Genomic DNA, 20,890 nt, shown 5'->3' with positions numbered 1-20,890 from the left:
TTTGATACCTGTAGAACTTGAAGAATTCTATGATTTTAGAGGGCAGTTCCATACCAGCAATACCGACATGCAAACTGAAGAATGATTGAAATCATCACCTTTTTTAAGTATCCAACTAATCCAAGCTGTTGGAATCAAAAATCATGGTGCACTATCAGTGAAATTTAGATTTTGGATGAACATTTAGCCACTCTTTACTACTATGTCCAGGAATCTGCATTGCAACACCTAATGTGATTTGTTACAACTAAGTAAGGAGCTCCCTGCTTTTTAGCCACCACCAACTTGTTTTGTCCACAACAAAGATTTTAAATGCTTTTTGTAAAGCACGCAGCCATATCATACTTCAATTAAAAATAGCACCAGTCAAAATGAAGGAGCCAATTACAAGATTTCCTTAAGTGGAAGAAATAAGAATTTTATTACTTATTAACCTTAAGAAAAATAATAAAATGCATCATTAAACACAAGCAAAACCAACGGGAGAGTGTGTAATAGAATAGGAATTTCATTAGAGTTCTTAGGTTTTAGATTTTAACCTGAGACTATAGCTTTTAATTGATGACTTAAATCCTCAGTAGTAGTAAAATTTAATATCACTTTTGAGTTCTTAGTGAATGAATGTTTTTCCAATTTGCTTTATCACCAGGTGATTTTTTTTTGAGACAAAGGAAACACAGAAAAGAAAGGGAGAGAAAGAGTCTTCCCCTGCTGCTGTTACTAAGCCATTTCCCTTCCTCTTTGCCGAAACCTTTTTCTGAAATACAGTTCACTTCTATATTCCCATATTTGGCTGCATTGCTTTTTGAAAACTGGAAAATTTGGAGGTGACTTTCATCCAAATATTCAAAAATTTCAGAAAGGTGTAAATCAACCAGAAGGTACAGATCTCAATTTCAATGCTTTTAAAAATATAATTAATATCTTCATGTCCTTGGTTCAATTTGGTAACCACTGTGGTTACCTTCAGTCAGTACTTTTCTTTTTAAAAAATCATCATCCATGAAAGGTCCCAGTATAAAGACTGTATATTTATATTTTTTCTGTGCTTTTGATTGTGGATTGAAACGGGAAGAAACTGTTTTAGAGATCAAGGATTACTGCACATTTTTACAAGCAATATATCTGACATTCATTTTAAGTATTGTTTACACTGCTATTGTTCAAGCAATTGGGAGGTAAAGTTACAGATGAGCTGGAATGAAACACTGTATGTGAATGGAGATTTGGCTGGTAACAGGTAGCTGATTGATAGAGGTCACCACTCCCCAATCCAATGACAAAGGCTTTTTGCCCCCCAAAACTATGATTGGCTTCTAGGTAACTGAACAGCTTGTTAATACGAATGTTTGCTCAAGGATTATTGGACCTTCAGAGAGAAAGGAGCTGTACTTTCTCTGAAGTTAAAAAAGCACATCTCCAGTCTGAAGAAAGACATGTTATTTCCTTCATCAGTTGCTGTAAACTGTGTGATACTTAACCATTAAGTCTGAATAAGTCACCATGTGCTGCCTGCAAACAAGTGAAAACACCTGAAGGAGGATTACTGTGGAGCAACAGGACCTGACAAACCAAAAGGATCATGTCAGTGAACCCTCTGGACAGGAAGCATTGAACCACCTTTTCTCCATTCATGACACCCTTTTTTTTGTCTGTCTATATGTGTATTTTCTTAACATCCTGTTCAGATATGTTCTTTTTTCTCACCTCTCAAGCAGGTGCGACTTGAACCTAGGTCTCCTGGCTCACAGATAGTGACACTGTACCAGTAGTAGGGTTATATGTCGATGGTAGCTAGAGTCTAATGATTTGTGATTAATAACAACTCCTGTTAAGTATAGAAATTTAGCCCATATTTTCTGTCAACTTGGGTCTGAAGGGCAGGTAAATTTGGGAATTTTGCATACTTGTCCCCAAAATTAAAGATTTTATACAAGTCTGAGAATAGTGGGACTTGATTTCCAGTGTGAGGTAGAACACTGGGTATTACAATCATATAATAGAAATTGAAAAATGATATTTTAAACAGTATCTAAGCAGATTCAAAATTCAAACTATCAGATCCAGGATTCATGGAGAACTGGTTTGATAAATAACAACAAGCCAAAGTGTCTGTTTAGCTAACTTAACGGTTGGAAAATTGTAGTAATTATAATTTTATAACCTACTGATCCTCCCATTCAGATTATTTATATTCAAACCCTTGAAAACAAATTACTACAAGTCTCGCATCCCACAACAAAGTACATTTGAAAGGAACTATGGTTATTACTACTCTAGTATCTGGAAACTAGAGTACAACATTAAATAATAATAAATAACCAGGGAAAAAAACATCACCACTAATAGAATGGTAGAGAATTGGCCATGTGACCAGCTGAGAACTGCACTGATATTCTTACATAAACATTTGGAGAAAAGAAATTTGAATGCTGCTACGCTAGCCAGTATTAAGATGTATTGACTGTGAGAAGCTATAATATTTTTGACTAATTTAGCTTTAAGTTAAATTTATAGTTGAAATGTGGAAAAGCAATTAAACTCAGTGGGAGTGCCAGTAGTTTAAATGGAATACAAAAGAGGATGCAGAAACTGACCAATCATAGCAGCATGCATTACGAAGACCATAAAGCTTTTGAATTAAAATAACTTGTTAAAAGTTGCAGGCTTTTCTTCCACAAATGAGTAGAGTTATTGATTTGTTACAAATTGAAACCAATGAAGAAACATGCTTCAAAGCTGTTATTTTTGGAGAACTGGTTTGATAAATAACAAGAAGCCAAAATATCTGTTTAGATTACCTACAGTGTGGAAAAAGGCCCTTCAGCCCAACAAGTCCACACCAACCCTGCGAATGGTAATCCACCCAGACCCATTCCCCTACCCTAGATTTACTCCTGACTAATACACTTAACACTATAGACCACTTAGCATGGCCAATTCACCTAACCTGCACATCTTTGGATTGTGAGAGGAAACCAGAGCACCCAGAAGAAACCCATGCAGACACGGGGAGTATGTGCAAACTCCACGCAGACAGTTGCCCAAGGCTGGAATTGAACCCAGGTCCCTGGCACTGTGAGGTAACAGTGCTAACCACTGAGCCACTGTGCAGTCCTTAGCTAACTTAATTGTCGGAAAACTGCAAGAACGTTGCCCAAACTGATGTTGATTGATGACATTAGAGATAGTCTTCTTTGAAATGCAGAGAAACTAATACTAAAGAATCCACAAGTGGGATTGTCCTATTTTCAGTTATCTTTGGCGAGTGAAATTCATGGCATAAGGTCTTCCACAGCTCACATGGAATTTCTCATGTAATCTTCAACTCTTTCCCTTATTAGTGATGCTAATGAACTCTTGGATACCATTCTCAGGGAATCCTGCAGCCAGAGAGATGGTAGTGTTTGTCACTACTGGGACCTTCCTGCATTTACACTGCTGGCACCATAGTCTGGATTAGAGTGGTGCTGGAAAAGCACAGCAGGTCAGGCAGCATCCAAGGAGCAGGAAAATCGAAGTTTCGTGCAAAAGCCCTTCATCAGGAATAGAGGCAGGGAGCCTGCAGGGTGGACAGATAAATGAGAGGGGGGTGAGGGTGGGGAGAAAGTAGCATAGAGTAAAATAGGTGAATGGGGGTGGGGATGAAGGTGATAGGTCAGAGAGGAGAGTGGAGTGGATTGGTGAAAAGGAAGATAGGCAGGTAGGACAGGTCATGGGGATGGTGCTGAGCTGGAACATTGGAACTGGGGTAAGGTGGGGGGAGGGAAAATGAGGAAACTGGTGAAGTCCACATTGATGCCCTGGGGTTGAAATGTTCAGTCATCAATGTAGCGGAAGAACAGGTGGGGAGTGGTACTGGTGTAACTATGGAAGACGGACTATTCTATGTAGCCAACAAAGAGATAGGCATAGCTGGGGTCCATACGGGTGCCCATGGCTACCCCTTTGGTCTGGATGAAGTGGGAGGATTCAAAGGAGAAATTGTTAAGGGTGAGGACCAGTCCAATCAAATGAATGAGAGTGTCAGTGGAAGGGTACTGTTGGGGACGTCGGGAGAGGAAGAAAACAGAGAGCTTGGAGGCCCTGGTCATGCTGGATGGGGGTGTAGAGGCCTCAACCTGTCCACCCCCCCTCCCCCACTCCAACCTCTCACCGTCACAACGCGCAGCCCTCCACTCCCTCTGCTCCAATCCCAACCTCACCATCAAGCCAGCGGCTAAAGGGGGTGCAGTGGTAGTTTGGCGCACTGACCTCTACACCGCTGAAGCCAGACACCAACTCGAAGACACCTCCTCCTACCGCCCCCTCGACCATGACCTCATCCCCCATCACCAAGCCATTATCTCCCAGACCATACAGAACCTCATCACCTCAGGAGATCTCCCACCCACAGCTTCCAACCTCATAGTCTGGGAACCCTACATCGCCCGATTCTACCTCCTTCCCAAGATCGACAAGCCTGACCACCCTGGCCGACACACTGTCTCAGCATGCTCCTGCCCCACCGAACTCATCTCTACCTACCTCGACACTGTCTTATCCCCCCTCGTCCAGCAACTCCCCACATACGTTTGAGACACCACCCACGCCCTCCACATCCTCCAAGACTTCTGTATCCCCAGCCTCCAATGCCTCATCTTCACCATGGATATTCAATCCCTCTACACCTCCATCTATCATGACCAGGGCCTCCAAGCCCTCTGTTTTGGAAAATTAGAAGTTTTTGTTCTTAGAAAGAATGGTAAACTAACCTTCAGATGAAGGCAGACAAGGAGACTATGATTATCCTGATATCACAAACAACCACGCATTGTCATTGGCCAAAAAGATTCAGAGAGGTTATTGATGCAGCATAGATTGCCAGCCCCCAAAATAAGACATACTAAGAGGACGAGGTGGGAAGTGAGTGAAAAAGCAGGTCCAGGAGAATTACCTTCTTGGGAGAAGACCAGAGGTTCAAGGGGAGAACCAACACTTTTACCATCAGAGAGTGTGAAACAATCCCATCACTCCAAACCAATGGGACCCATTGCCACTTTCTCCATTCTACAGAATTGCTTCAGATTTAGTAATGTATTCTCATCTGTCACAGGTTGTATATATTTCCCTTTATTTGCCTAATTAACTAATGTATGATATGCAAATTCAATAACTACCTGAAAATTGCTCACAAGTAGTTGACTACTTATAATAGGTAATGGTGCTAAAAAAGCCCCCAAATCTCACAGCAATAGGATTCATGTATGTCCTTGTGAACAAAACAACATGTGAGAACATGCAAGTCATAAGTGTCTCTCAGCTCCAAAGCAAAGTATTGAAGGGCTGAAGTGGTGTGTGAGTTGATCCAACAGCAGGTCTAAGGATGTGGTGAGGCTGATGGTTTGCTGTTGCTGACTTGTGTGGACAAAGTGTCAAGGAGAATGGCAACCGAGGAGCAAACAGTGACACTAATGTGAAAAAGTAATTGGATAATGGCTGGAACAAATATTAGGAGAGTTGTAGCTGCCAGGTGTTTGCTCTGGTTTATGTCTGAAATCTGAATCATCTCGTTTATCAAGGAAAGGGAGCAGAATTGGAAGGGGTGTACAAACAAAGACTTAGGGCTTTAATGAGAAGCATTTGTATGAAAAGAAGAAGGTTGCAGCTCAATGGCAGTATTCTGGTTACCATCTAAGGCTTGCCAGGAAGATCAAAATCTCAACATTGAGAATCTGATTTTCTCACTTACATATTTTCCCAGCCTCCCCATCATTACTTATATCACAGAGAGGGGAAAATTCCATCCGTATATATATATATATTTTTAAATGCTTTATTAGCAAAGCTCTGTCTTTAATTCACAAAAAAATGCTTGTTACAACTCAGTTATTTGAAGGACTTTGTTTGTTTAATTATCTTGAGATTCTAAAATGTGTGTCACCAGGGGAGGAAGTTCTGTACAACCCATTCTTTCTGGGTCTGATGATTTTGGCCCAGATATCAATGGCATGCAACAACTTGGACACAGTTCCACTTAATGTGCTCCTCCTTTATTACACTGCTAAGCAACAGTACATACAATGAAATAGCACAGAATGATGGTTGCTGGAAATTTGAAGCAAAAACAGAAATTGTTGGAGAAATCCAGCAGGTCTGGCAGCATCAGTGGACAGAAAACAGTTAATGGTTTTGGAAGAAGACCCTTTCTGAAGAAGCATCACTGGACTCAACGTTAACTCTGCTTTCTCTCCACAGATGCTGAGAGACCTGCTGAATTTTCCCAGCAATTTATGTTTTTGTAGTACATACAATGACACTGGTTGCTGAGAAGTTCTACAAAGCAAAGTCTGTCTCATGTGGTCAATCTATCAACAGATCATTTGGTGTGATTTTGAAGCAGCTGGCCAATTGGCTCTAGCTGGCTGCAGCGATTTTTTTATACCTTCTCTTGCTATGACTTCATCAGATAAGGTAATACCTTGTTTTAGCTCATTTAATCCATTTTCAATTACATCACTGCCATGTTTGAAGCAATGTGCATCTGTATATGCTCTCTGAGCCTTTCTCAAGGCTATGCTTGAATAAACAAAGGCAGCTGTGTGGGTATGATCGCCAATTCCTTTATCTCCTTCAGTGCTGGGGGAGTTAAAGTATTAGGGCACAGTTCTCCAATGCTTTTTTATAAAATGACTTCCCAAGTCTTTCCATAATGCTGTTTGTCAAACAGGATAACAATTTCTTCTTTGTCAATCCATGAGACAAACCCAGCACAACAGAACTTCACCACAATCAGTTTACATTCATTAATAAGAAAGAAATAAAAGCATGGTTGCATGATTCAAAGTGATTAATACAATACAAATGTAAATAATGCAATGGCTTACAGAGGTTTTGCATGTGTGTACAAATCTATGTATTTGCTTTTAGCTTATGACAATCCAAGGGCATCTGTAGCATCCAAAAGTAGCAGAAAGTTACCAAAGAAAGTTTGAAACAGATGAACAAGATCAAGGCTGAATGTTTGATGTTTCACTTACAGAAAGAATTTTATGCCTTTCCACAACCACAAATGGACAATTGTAGCTTAAAGTGGATTTTGATAGAGTATGAAGCTGTCAGTGAAATATATTATTGCCAACTTTGGGGGGAAAATGTGTTTAAAATTGTTGCAAAGAAAGACTTAGTGCTGTAACCAGGCAAACTATCAGTCACTGAACAATACATTTGACAGTAGGTTGACAGTTCGCTAGGTGATTGTATGTAAAACTTCCTACAATGTAGTTGTAATCAACAAGTGCATTGCTTTCAGGTATATTGTATTATTAGCTGATATTTCTACCAAACCTAACAGAGATATTATTAATATTTAATTAGGGCTTTGAATGTTGTGTCATTATTTCTCATGACTCTCTCACTAAACAGTAGAGTAACATGTCATGAATGTGAGATTACATCTGAAAAGATTATGAAGAATTGAATGTGCAGATTATTATTAGATACTCAAAGTATCAGACAAGATGGACATGCAACATCTCAGTCATTGCAGAAATGCAAATAGCTTTGTACGTAGAAGGTTTTAAAATGCAATCTTGATTCATTACTTTGAAAATACTGGAACTGGTACAGAGAAAAACTGTTGCAATAAAGCAAAATGCTTGACCACATGCTTAGATTAATTTCAAACACCAAAATAAATTATACACAACTTCTGATTCTTGCATATGTAAGATAACTGATAAAACAATCTTTTTTTCCTGACAGAGTGACATTATTCCCCAGCAAAATATCATTTCTGTTCCATTGCATAGCCCTTTTTTTTAAACTGAGGTCACTAATATCTTGAAGTGATGACACTTATTACATTTGTTTGCAAATTGTGAAAGTATGGCACTGTACTAACCAGTGAGATTATATAGAAAACACACAGGGCAATACAACACAGGTATCAGTGATCAGTCCATTTGGTTTGCGCTGGTGTTTATACTTTACATTAGCAGTCATCCCAATCCAACTACTTGCCATTATCTTATCCAACTATTATTTTATAGAATGTGTGGGTGAAATAATAACAAAGCTATCGTGAATTAAGGCATTTTCTTTCATTATAGAGTAGTGGTGAATATTACTACCTGTTACTTTGCACCACAAACTTACTTTGTATCATACAAGGGCAGTGTGTTACTTTAAATTAACACCTTTGCAGCTCATGAGGTAGAGAAAACACATACTTCAGACTGTTTCAATAGCTAGTTTCTTCCGGGAACAAACCCCTAGTTAGTTACCAGAGGCTATAGCTTGAAGGGCACCCTCCTCATAAAGCATGGCTATCCCCACCTCCCCAATTCTTATAACCTGCCATGGGCATATTAGAAGAATTTATAGATTAACAATCAACTTGTCTGGCCATCTTATGAACACATCTTAATGTGGTCATCACATCCTGGTGTGAGACATGAACCTGCTACTTCTGGCTAAGATGCAGGAATACTAGCCACTCTACCATCAGACATCTTTGCAACTTGTACATGGAGGATATATTTAAGTTTTGTAATTTGAATCAAATAGAACATCCTGGATGTGTACAGTTTGCTGTTGTCAGAAGGATAATAATACTGTAATAAATCATCACGATGTTGTAGAAACAGTTACAGAAAGATGAAAACTATGCTAAAAAAATACACAAGGTTTAAAACATCTGCTTGGAATAGGAAGTGACATTCTGCTGAAGACATATTTAAGAACAAGTGCAGATTATTTCAATGACTGATAGGATACTATAAATTATAAATCACATCTCTTATTGGCAATTAATATATTTTACTATAAATGCTTCTACTGCACTTTATTCATTTCAATAGATATTAAAAACATTTACTTATAACTATAAGTGCAATGATCTTCGCAGACCATACAAAACCTTTGATAAGATATGTGTGAAAGAAAGCATAGTGCTATACTCCTTTCATTACTTAGGAAACTCTACAGGGTTGTTTGACTAATGGAGCTGTGAGAGGAGGATGGGAGAAAAGGAACCACCATGGCCTTAGTTCAATGGCTGTTGAACTAAAGTCTTCCTCACAAAATGATGATAGAACTATATTTCATAGAAATATGCAAAAGGGCTATTTCTCCCAACTGTAGTCAGCTCAAGACATAATGCTGTAAAGCCAAATCTTGTCACTGTGTATCTGGGACAGAAAGTTATGAGAAAAAATATCTGCTGGAACCCAACTCTTTCATTGGGCCCAAAGGGCACAATTGCGGGATGGCTAAACTAAATGACTGGATTAGTGGTGCTAGAAGAGCACAGCAGTTCAGGCAGCATCCAAGTAGCTTCAAAATCGACGTTTCGGGCAAAAGCCCTTCACCAACACATTCCACACTGACCTTAAATTTACCTGGACCATCTCTGACACCTCCATCCCCTTCCTGGACCTCTCCATCTCCATTAATGATGACCGACTTGACACTGACATTTTTTACAAGCCCACCGATTCCCACAGCTACCTGGATTACACCTCTTCCCACCCTACCTCTTGCAAAAATGCCATCCCGTATTCCCAATTCCTCCGCCTCCGCCGGATCTGTTCCCAGGAGGACCAGTTCCACCACAGAACACACCAGATGGCCTCCTTCTTTAGAGACCGCAAATTCCCTTCCCACGTGGTTAAAGATGCCCTTCAACACATCTCATCCATATCCCGCACCTCCGCCCTCAGACCCCACCCCTCCAACCGTAACAAGGACAGAACACCCCTGGTGCTCACCTTCCACCCTACAAACCTTTGCATAAACCAAATCATCCACCGACATTTCCGCCACCTCCAAACAGACCCCGCTACCAGGGATATATTTCCCTCCCCACCCCTTTCCGCCTTCCGCAAAGACCGTTCCCTCCGTGACTACCTGGTCAGGTCCACGCCCCCAAACAACCCACCCTCCAATCCTGGCACTTTCCCCTGCCACCGCAGGAACTGTAAAACCTGCGCCCACACCTTCTCCCTCACCTCTATCCAAGGCCCTAAAGGAGCCTTCCACATCCATCAAAGTTTTACTTGCACATCCACTAATATCATTTATTGTATCCGTTGCTCCCGATGCGGTCTCCTCTACATTGGGGAGACTTGGGCGCCTCCTAGCAGAGCGCTTTAGGGAACATCTCCGGGACACCCGCACCAATCAACCAAACCGCCCCGTGGCCCAACATTTCAACTCCCCCTCCCACTCTGTCGAGGACATGGAGGTCGTGGGTCTCCTTCACCGCCGCTCCCTCACCACCAGACGCCTAGAGGAAGAACGCCTCATCTTCCGCCTCGGAACACTTCAACCCCAGGGCATCAATGTAGACTTCAACAGTTTCCTCATTTCCCCTTCCCGCACCTCACCCTAGTTCTAAACTTCCAGCTCAGTAACTGTCCCCTTGACTTGTCCGGACTTGTCCTACCTGCCTATCTTCTTTTCCACCTATCCACTCCACCCTCTCCTCCTTGACCTATCACCTTCATCCCCTCCCCCACTCACCCATTGTACTCTATGCTACTTTCTCCCCACCCCCACCCTCCTCTAGCTTATCTCTCCACGCTTCAGGCTCACTGCCTTTATTCCTGATGAAGGGCTTTTGCCCGAAACGTCGATTTCGAAGTTACTTGGATGCTGCCTGAACTGCTGTGCTCTTCTAGCACCACTAATCCAGAATCTGGTTTCCAGCATCTGCAGTCATTGTTTTTACCTCTAAACTATATGACTACCAACCCTCACTTAGGAGTAAGTCCTACCTTCAAAAGCTACTGGGCAATTTCTTTGATTGGCAGTTCCATCACTCCTATCAACACCAGAGCTTAGTGCTATGGTAGCAGGTTTGCAAATGGTGTCTCCTTGCCAGTGAATTCAATGCGGACTGGTACTTTACTATCCTTTGAGGAGAAGGTTGGGTTCTCTGCACTGGATGAACAGGGTGATGGGTCATAGCATTAAGAACAATGGAAGAAGCCCAAAGAGGATCGTGGCTTCCAAAGGTAAATCTAGAGCCTTTAAGGGAGGTTGAGATCCGAGATATCATCGAGGGTGAGAGGGTCTGCAGAGGCCAGGGCCTATTAGACATTGGAAGAAAAGGTAATCCTGTATTCTGTGAGGGGGAATGCTTCCAAAACATGCAAAACATGCCCACTTCCTTGCAACTTTCTTCATTTTGGCGTTTAAAAATTGGCTCCTGTCTCCTGTCCCATTGCCCGCATACCTACATTTTGTCATGGACAGTGTATTATGGGGCCAAATGAGCTTTTAATGAGTTCAACAGACCCTTAATTATTTATTTACATATGGTGGAGGGCTGTTGATTTCAGTGCCTGCCCAACCTTTATGTTATAGTGGTGGGTCAGAAGAAGGTGGTCTAGTCACTCAAGCTTTCATACCCTGTGTCAAAAACACACTGCATGGGGTTATGTAATATCTAGCCGCTGGCTGTACTTCAATTGCATAGTGGCAATTAAGTAGTGCATTGTCTGATTCAATAGCTGTGCTCATTTTTGCATCATACTCTGGAATAGTAATTAGAAGTTTAGAAAAATCTTGCCATGGTGATGCATTCTAACAAAGCGCTATTGAAGATTTGAAAACTGGTGATGATGATCTGCAACAACCTGCCCTCCTTCAGTGATTGCAGATGGTGCCTCCTTGCCAGTGAATTCAATACGGATTGGTACTTTACCATTCTCTGAGGAGAAGGTTGGGTTCTCTGCACTGGATGAGCAGGGTGATGGGTCATCTGTGGAGCCAATAAATGACAAAATGCAAATGTACATTTGAAAATACATGCACAGAATTGGAAAGTTGCAGATGTCATTTTGCAAGAAACCTTCAATTGTTGGTAAAGAGCAACTGTATACAGGACATAATTTTAAAATATTATTAATATATAAATAACAATTTACAACAAAGAAATAAGTCATTTGATCTACTTTAAAGGTACACGTTCTCTTTTTTGACTTACTTATGCCAAGGCATTGCATTGTATTTACAATTTTCTATGTAAAAAAATTTCTCCTAAGCTGAGTTTACTCGAGTTGATTTTGTATTTCAGTGATGTTATTTGTCACTGCTCAAGCTGTGAAAATTATATTTCCTATTTAATCAATAGTTTGTCATCACATATCCCTCTTAACTTACAGCACGTGCTAATGACATTTGTAAAATTCTTCCTATTATGAGATACTTAAAACTTTGCATAATCCTACTACTGTGGCTCAGGCAGCATGGTGGCTCAGTGGTTAGCACTGCTGCCTCACAGTGTCAAGGAACTAGGTTTGATTCCAGCCTCAGGTGACTGTCTGTTTGCATGTTCTCCCCGTGTCTGCATGGGTTTCCTCTGAGTGCTCCAGTTTCCTCCCACAGTCCAAAGAAGTGCAGGTTAGCTGGATTGGCCATGCTAAATTGCCCATAGTATCCAGGGATATGCAGCCTAGGTGGATTAGTCATGGGAAATGCAGAGGTACAGGGCTAGGGTAGGGAGGTGGGTCCGGGTGGGATGCTCTCTGCAAGGTCGATGTGGATTTGATGGGCTGAATGGCCTGCTTCCACACTGTGGGGATTCTATGATTATAAATGGTGGACCTGTTCCCTCCCTGATGTGGTGCAAATAAAATATTGTTAGTACTGTTCCAACTTTGCATTACATGTCACATTTGTAAAAATCAGAACATATAAACATAAAAACATAGAAAATAGATGCAGGTGTAGGCCTTTCAGCCCTGCAAGCCTACACCATCATTCAATATAATCATGGGTGATCATGCAATCTCAGTATCCCATTCTTGCCCTCTCCCTATACCCAATGATCCCTTTAGCTGCAAGGGTCACATCCAGCTCCCTCCTGAATGTACTTAACAAACTGGCCCCAACAATTTCCTGTGGGAGAGAATTCCACATGTTCACAACTCTCTGAAGAAATTCTTCCTCAGCTCAGTCCTTAATGGCTTATCCCTAATTCTTGGGCTGTGACCCCTTGTTCTGGACTGCCCCAACATTGGGAACATTCTTCCTGCATCTGGCCTGTCCAGTTCCATCAGGATTTTACATGTTTTTAAGAGATCCACCTTCACTCTGCTAAATTCCAGCGAATACAAGCCCGGTTGATCCAATCTTTTTTCATATGTCAGTTCTGCCAACCTGGGAATTAGTCTGGTGAACCTTCACTGGATTCTCTCAATAGCAAGAATGTCCTTCCTCAGACTAGGAGACCAAAGCTGCCTGACCCAGACTCTGTATAACTGCAGAAAGGTATTCTTACTCCAATACTCAAATCCTCTTGTAATGAAGGAGAGCTTTCATCACTGCCTGCTGCACCTGCATGCCAATCTTCAGCAACTGTTCCACCAATGCTTTTGGCATTTACTATTTTTATGCAAGATGCCTTTCAAACTGCCTGTGCTGCACTGTGCAATACAAAATAAGTTGCCAATTAAACAGATAGACAATCAGGGGTTTGGGTTAGTGTTTTGGCCCATTGGTATTATTTCCATAATGTTGCACAGCATTTCAGTCATGTTGAACTTTTCTTTGGTAACAGTGAATATTAACAATTTCCATCCAATTTTTAGCACTAAAATTCCAATCTTCATCTATCACTGCTTTCAAATTGTTGATTCTATTTTGATATTCCTTCGGTGGTTGCCACTTTGCAGCTTTGTGCTGTTTTTTAACTATTCAATTATGTCTCCTTTCCTGTTAAATAACATTGTTAATTTCTGATAATGCCTTGTTATATCTCAGAAATGTTATTATGTTAGGCAGTTTCTCCTTTTGAGAAACATATCTTTTATTGACTGCCCATGACTTTCAATGTACAGCAATGCCACTAGGAGCAAATGATGACACACTAATTTGCATCATTATTACACATGATAGCTAACTGTTGATTGATACCTTAACCCTACCCTGCCCTGTTCACCAATTTCAGCAACAACCAGTGAAGGAACTCAGATTTTTACTGGAGCTTGAAACCATCAGTTCAGTTGTCACTAACACTTGTTGCCATTCCCCTTATCCTCCAAACCAGTCTTCCTCTCTCCCCATAGCTGAGTAATTCTCTGATTTTTCTAACTATTTCAAATCATGCGTTCTATAAAATTATTTAGTCAGTGACTTTACGTCCTACTTACTTGATTCATTTCTAGTATATTGCTGCCCCTAACCCACCTAGCATTGTACCTTCCAAAGCAATAAGTAAAAAAATAAATAAACAATCTCCCTTATTTTCTTTTTAACATCACCACTTACTCCTTTGGACCTTCATTTTGGAATTTGTCACTGATGTCTCAGTGTACACAGCATAGACAGCAGCCACAGACACTGGTATCTGACATGTAACAGCCTCTCTGGATCATCATGATGCATCTCCAATCCACTTACAGAATGCTTCTGCACTGCCATGCTGCAGTTTAGAGTCTGCTATGGCACAGAAGTAGGCTGTTTGGCCCATCATACATGCACTGCCTGTTCAAATAAACATCATTAACTACTACCAATTTCCTGCTTATTCCCTATACTGTGGCACATTATTTCTATTTAATAATCAGCAATGCCCTCTTGAATGCCTGAATTGAATGTGTCTCCAGACAGTGCATTCTATGCTCAAACTACTTGTTATGTGAAAAAGATTTTTCTCACATCAAATTTGCTGTTTTTGCAATCACTTTAAATCTGTATCCTGTGGTTCTTGATCATTTTACAAGTGGAAACGCTCTTCTCCCTATCTACTCAATTCAGCCTGCTCATGATTTTGAAAACCTCTATTAAATCTCCCCTCAGCTTCCTTCTCTCCACAGAGAACAGTTCCAACTTCTTCAATCTATCCTTGTAACTGAAATTTCTCATCCCTCAAAACAACCTTGTAAATCACTTCTGCACTATCTCCAGTGGATTCACATCCTTCCTTTGTGTGGTACCAGAACTGTACACAATATTCCAGCTGAGGTCTAAGTGTCTATTGCAAGTTCAACCTCATTTTGTTGCTCTTATACTCTATACCCCTAATAATAAAGCCAAGACTACTAACTGTATGCTTTAGTAATTACTCTTTGCACCTGTACTGCCACCTTCAAAGGTCTGTGCACATATACATGCTGGTCCCTTTGCTTCACATCTCCTTTAGAATTGTATTCCCCATTTTATGCTTTCTTTCAATGTTTTTCCCATTAAAATTCACCATCTCATACTTTGCATTCTGGCACCTTTCATTGCCAGGGCACATTAAGGCAGGGACAGGTAACCAGCTCATGGATTGGACCAGTCTGCACCTCAGGGCTGGTTGCTGGCATTCTTAGATCCCACTCATGAAGCACCGACCTATATACTCTCAACAGTTTTGCCTTGCTTTGCTTTTCCTCATCTCGCTTTACTTTGCCACCTCAGTCATGGAGACTCACAGTACCTCTGTCTGGCTTGGCTGTTTCGTGCAGCTAGAGACACAGGCAGCGTATCGTATTTGTCTTCACTTATCAGTCAAGGAGGTGGACGTGCATGGCTGCGTCATTCTTATACCCACAGCATTCACCAGCAGCCTGAATGGAAAATACACTGCATGTGCCTCCATCATTAGCTTTTTCTCAAAGTCAAAGGTCAGTAATCCTCACTTGAATTGAAGGGGCTGCCATCATTCAGTGGGTCATGGTAAAGTCAGTCTAGGGTAGCATCTGCTATCAGTGTGGGTGTTTAGAAATGGTCAGTTGGCCACTTATGGGTGTCAGGGTCAGGGGAGTGCATATCAGTCTGGGAGCCATAGTCAACCCTGTATGTTTAGTGAAAATAGACCAGAGAATCACAGTAAGTTAGTTGGGTAGCTGCAAAGTGATCAGTCAGGGACCTGGTCATATAAGTCAGGGCTGTGTGTCCAGGTAACTCGGCAATGGTGGGGGATGGAGTCATGATCAGTGTGTGTGCCCAGGTAAGTCGACAGTGGTGGGAGTCAGCTTAATAAAAATCAAGGGTGGATGCAGTTGTCAGAGACCGATGATATGACAGGGAAGTGGGGAAATTGCCTTCAGTCCTCAGAATAACATGTGCAGGGATGTGGAGCAGACAATAATTGTGGAGGATATATGTTACTGTAAGGGATCGAGTATGGTTTCCTTTGGTCACTACCACTCTATACTGAAACACTGAGCTTACGTAGCTTTTTGAAGTAGAGAATGCCAAAGAGTCACAACCTTCTGAGTAAAATAAATTCTACTCATCCTGCTCTTAAATAGTACCCACTTATTTTTAAATAGTGTCCCTAGTTCTAGACTCCCCAGTTGGGGATAAGATCTTACTTGTTTCTACCCTGTCTTTCTCTTTCAGATTTTGGATAGGTTTCTATTAGATTATTTCATAGTCTTCGAAATTCTAGAGGATTGAGGGCTAGTTTGCACAATATTTCCTGTTAGAACAATCCCAAAGCAGATACAAATCTGATGAACCTTCATTGTATGCCTGCAACGATGTTAATCAGTATTAACATCTGATTGTGAGCAAGGGAGAGTATGGCCATTTCCTCCTGTGGTCATCAACATTACAGCTACATGAACATTTCGGCTCATTCCAGGGAGCCTCAGGAGACCTCTGTGTGATTCCTTGATTTCCAGACATGTGTCAAACATTGATGCCATTTGTGCCAGATCACATTGCATCATCACATTTCCCTGTAATAAGGTGAGTGTTATCTTGTTACGAGGCCTGGGCAGGAGGATTTGTTGACAACATTGGGTACCCTCAGGCCCAGAGCGCAATCAACAGTACACACATTGTGCTTTCAGGGTTATATCGCTTTGTAACAGAGTTCGTCAGTTGAAAAGGATTGCATTCCATCAATGAAGCTCAGAAAATAAGAGGCCATTCAGCCTCTCTAGCCTGTTCCGCCATTCAATGTGATCATGGCTGATCACCTGAATTAGTATCCTATTCCCACTTTCTCCTCTTACCCTTTGATCCCTTTGGGCCTAAGAATTATATCAAACTCATTCTTGAAACATGCAAATATATTGGTCTCAACTGCTTTCAATTAAGAATCTGTGAATGATCTGTGATCACTGATTCCAATTTCTAGGGGTTTTGTGCCCAGGGCCCTGACAGCTGCTACAACTCACACTTCCTTGAGAATTCTCATGTTCCTGTTGTGTTTGATGATCCAGATGACTTCAAAGATAATTACTAGGAGACTGAAGACTTCCCACTTTGATCATAGCTGATAAATCCATTATACAACTCTTAACTGAGGCATGGTGTAAATACAAAGTAGCTCATTTTCCGATGAGGGTCATGGTGGAGAAATGATAGGCCAAATGAAGATGACGTTTTTCTTTTTGGAATGAACTGGTGAGATCCTTCAATATGTTCTAGATAGAGTGTGCCACATAAACAGGCATGCCGTGATCTGCCTAACTGAAGCAGGCAACAAGGGAATGCAATGGATGCTGAGGAAATGGGAGAGTGGCAGTTTTCTGAGGAGCAGGATGAAAACATTAAGCAGAAGGAACATCACACCTTGCACCATAGATTGCAATTGTGTCAGACACAACCTAATTTACACCAGTTCCAGTAGGATGCAGTGATCCGTCATTGACTGTAAATTGCTGGAGCTCAACAAGCATGCAGTTTATTTTTGTGTTCCAAGAATCAAATGCAGCTTCTGTTTGTTTGATATCTGTTTGATTTTGATGATTTTAAATAAAAATTAATATTTTGAAGGATTTGAAGGCTTTCCTCTATGTAGAGTTCTGACAATCATCACTGATTAGTAACTGGGCTATGGTGGGCATTTGGGAAAGCATGGTAATGACTTAGATAAGTATGTAAGATGGGATGTAGCTGAAAGATTGGAGAGCTGTGTGAACTGCCGCTTAAACAGTCATAGATGGAGGAATGTACAGTTGTATGTTCAAGCAAGTATTAGCTGTGTCACCTATGTGCCATGAGAAGTGATCATTTGCAGCTGCTGCACCACTATGTCAATAGTGAAGGGCAATTCCAGACTACCAATGGCTCACTGGGTGTATGGATGGGGATCTAAGATAGTGTCAACTGGCTTGTTCAGAATTTATTGTTAAGATAGTTCAGAGACAACCACATTTTTATGGGTCTGGAGTCACATGTACACCTGACTAGATATAGACAGCAAATTTCCTTCCCCAAAGGACATTTATCTTTACAATAATTGACAAGGGTTGTATTGTTGAGTTTTTTCCAGATTTTTTAAATTGAACTTAAATTTCTCCACCTGCCACAGTGTAGCTCAAACCTTTGTTCTGAGAACATTAGCTTGGAATTCAGATTTCTAGTGACATTATCAGTGGGCGGCACGGTGGCACAGTGGTTAGCACTGCTGCCTCACAGCGCCAGAGACACGGGTTCAATTCCTGCCTCAGGTGACTGACTGTGTGGAGTTTGCACGTTCTCCCCGTGTCTGCGTGGGTTTCCTCCGGGTGCTCCGGTTTCCTCCCACAGTCCAAAGATGTGCAGGTCAGGTGAATTGGCCATGCTAAATTGCCCGTAGTGTTAGGTAAGGGGTAAATGTAGGGGTATGGGTGGGTTGCGCTTTGGCGGGTCGGTGTGGACTTGTTGGGCCGAAGGGCCTGTTTCCACACTGTAATGTAATGTAATCTAATCTAACCACTAGTGACAGTATCATACCATCAGTGCTCCACACCAGCATTTGAGTCACACACATTCTCTAATATTATTGACTGTTTGCCAATTTGTTCATAGCTCAGGTCATAATCCAGAGATATTACTCTGAGGTTCTGCTATTTAATTCAGAAAGTGAGGAAGTGTAATCAACTTATGGATTTGTAGTGAATATTACTTTATAGCATAGCAGTATTTTGTTTTGGCATTAATGTTTTCAAGGGACTATTGTTTCATGGTATGCTTTTGTTAAGTGTTAACTTTACCTTCATAATTCAAAACTATTCACAATATATACTAATAATTTAGATGCAATTGTAATATCTCCAAGTCTGCAGATGACACAAAGCTGAATGAGAGGGCGAACTGTGAGAACAATGAAGATATACTTTAGTGTGATTTTAACATGTTGATTGAGTGGACACATGGAAGATGAAGTATAATGTAGATAAATGTGAAGTTATTCACTTTGATTGCAAAAACAGAAAGCTGATTATTATCCGAATGGAGATAGATTGGGAAAAAGGGAGGTGGAATTTGACCTGGGTGTCCTTAAACACCAGTCACTGAAAGTAAGCAGGCAGGTTGAACAGGCAGTGAAAAAAGCAAATGCTATGTTGGTTTTCATAGCAACAGGATTTGAGTATGGGAGCAGGAATGTCTTGCTGTAATTGTCAGCGCCTTGGTGAGCCCACACCTAGAGTATGGTGTACAGTTTTGGTCTGCTCATATGAGGAAGAATATTTGAGCTATGGATGGATTGCAACAAAGGCTTTCTGGACTGTTTCCTGGGATGGCAGCACTGATGTATGAAGAGATACTGGATCGCTTCGGACTATATTCACTGGAATATAATTTAGAAGAATGAAATGGAGTCTCATGGAAACTGATAAAATTCTAACAAGGTTAGAGGGGGTAAATACAGGTAGGATGTTCCAATGACTCTAGAAGGAATTAGTTACAGTTCTCAGGGCTAAAGGAATCCAAAGGAATGGGGAGAAGACATAAAAGCTCAATCAGAGCAGCAGTAGGAGAGGAGTGGATCGAACTCACTCAGAGCAGGAGTGGAGTGAATCAAGCTCAGTTGGAGTACTAGTGGGAGAGGAGTGGTAAATGTGGGTAGGCAGAGCAGGAGTCCCCAGTGGCCATTTCTCAAGTATACTATGTTGGATACAACTGGAGGCGGGGGGGGGGGGGGGGGGGAGATTGCAGCTCAGGGGAAAGCAGCAACAGCCAAGTTTGTGGTACTACTGTTAGCTCTGCCGCACAGCGGGGTGTAGGCAAAATAAATTGGGAAAGCTTTAGCGGTAGTGGCCTTGATTGTAAAAGGTACTGACATGTGGTTTTGTGGCAGCAAATAAAATTCTCAAATGGCATGCTTCCTCTCTGGTGCCAAGGTCAGGGAAGTCTCAGAGTGGTTGCAGAGCATTCTGAAGGGGGAGAATGGACAACCAGCAGTCGTGATACTGTCCATGCCAATGACATGGGTAAAGAAAGAAACAAGGACCTCATTAGGAATCTAAAGAGTTAAGTCACAGATTAAGGAGGAAGAGGACAAAAGTTGTAATCTCTGGATTAGTCCAGCACCTGGTACTACTGAGTATAGAAATAGGAAGATAGGTCAGATGAACATGTGGCTTAAGTGATGTGGTAGGAGTGAGGACTTCAGATTTTTGAATCATTGGGACAGCATCTGGGGTAGGCAGGACCTGTACAAGTTGGAAGTGTTGCACTTGAACTGTATTGGCTCCGATTATCCTTACTGGGAGGGTGCTTATGCTCTTGCGGAGGTTTTAAATTAATTTGGCAGGGGACAGGCACAGAGTAGATGGTAAATTTGGGCATAAGGTCCAATCAGATGTAGAATGAATGGAAGGACAATCCAGTAGGCAAAAAAAGATATGGGCAGGATAAGGTACATGGGAGGTCTGGAAAGCTGATTGAGGGAATAACTCACCTTCTTATTAACCTAACATGTCCTAGAACCTCACCATTCCAACTGAAATCCCCAGTTACAATGTCTTCTCCAACGTGAATACAGATGACAAGTATTCATTTAGGACCTCAATCACATCCACTGCCTCCATTCACAAGTGTCTCTTTGGTCTCTAAAAGTCCTCTCTTCCGCTGGTACTCTTTTCACTTGAACATATTGGTAAAATGCCTTGGGATTTTCCTCAATCTGATCAGCCGAAGTTATTTTTTGGCCCATCTTTGCCCTCCTAATTTCTTTTTAGGCAACACCCTATAC

General features: G+C 41.4%; 1 protein-coding gene across 4 annotated transcripts in view; it reads right to left on the bottom strand.

Moving 5' to 3' along the window:
* Nucleotides 1-20,890, bottom strand: part of nkain2 (sodium/potassium transporting ATPase interacting 2) — a 512,436-nt gene that overhangs the window by 3,959 nt on the left and 487,587 nt on the right. Inside the window, exon 7 of one of the 4 annotated variants that reach the window (XR_011954527.1) lies at nt 11,690-11,746. The exons of the other annotated variants lie outside the window; for them this stretch is intronic. The gene's annotated coding sequence lies outside the window, so the exon portion shown is untranslated. The remainder of the gene's footprint in view (nt 1-11,689; nt 11,747-20,890) is intronic. 4 annotated transcript variants of the gene reach the window in all.

Source organism: Chiloscyllium punctatum, chromosome 3 (genome assembly GCF_047496795.1).
Source record: "Chiloscyllium punctatum isolate Juve2018m chromosome 3, sChiPun1.3, whole genome shotgun sequence".
Classification (NCBI taxonomy): domain Eukaryota; kingdom Metazoa; phylum Chordata; class Chondrichthyes; order Orectolobiformes; family Hemiscylliidae; genus Chiloscyllium; species Chiloscyllium punctatum.
The sequence above is the reverse complement of the archived record's forward strand: the minus strand, read 5'-3'. Positions and strand labels throughout refer to the sequence as shown.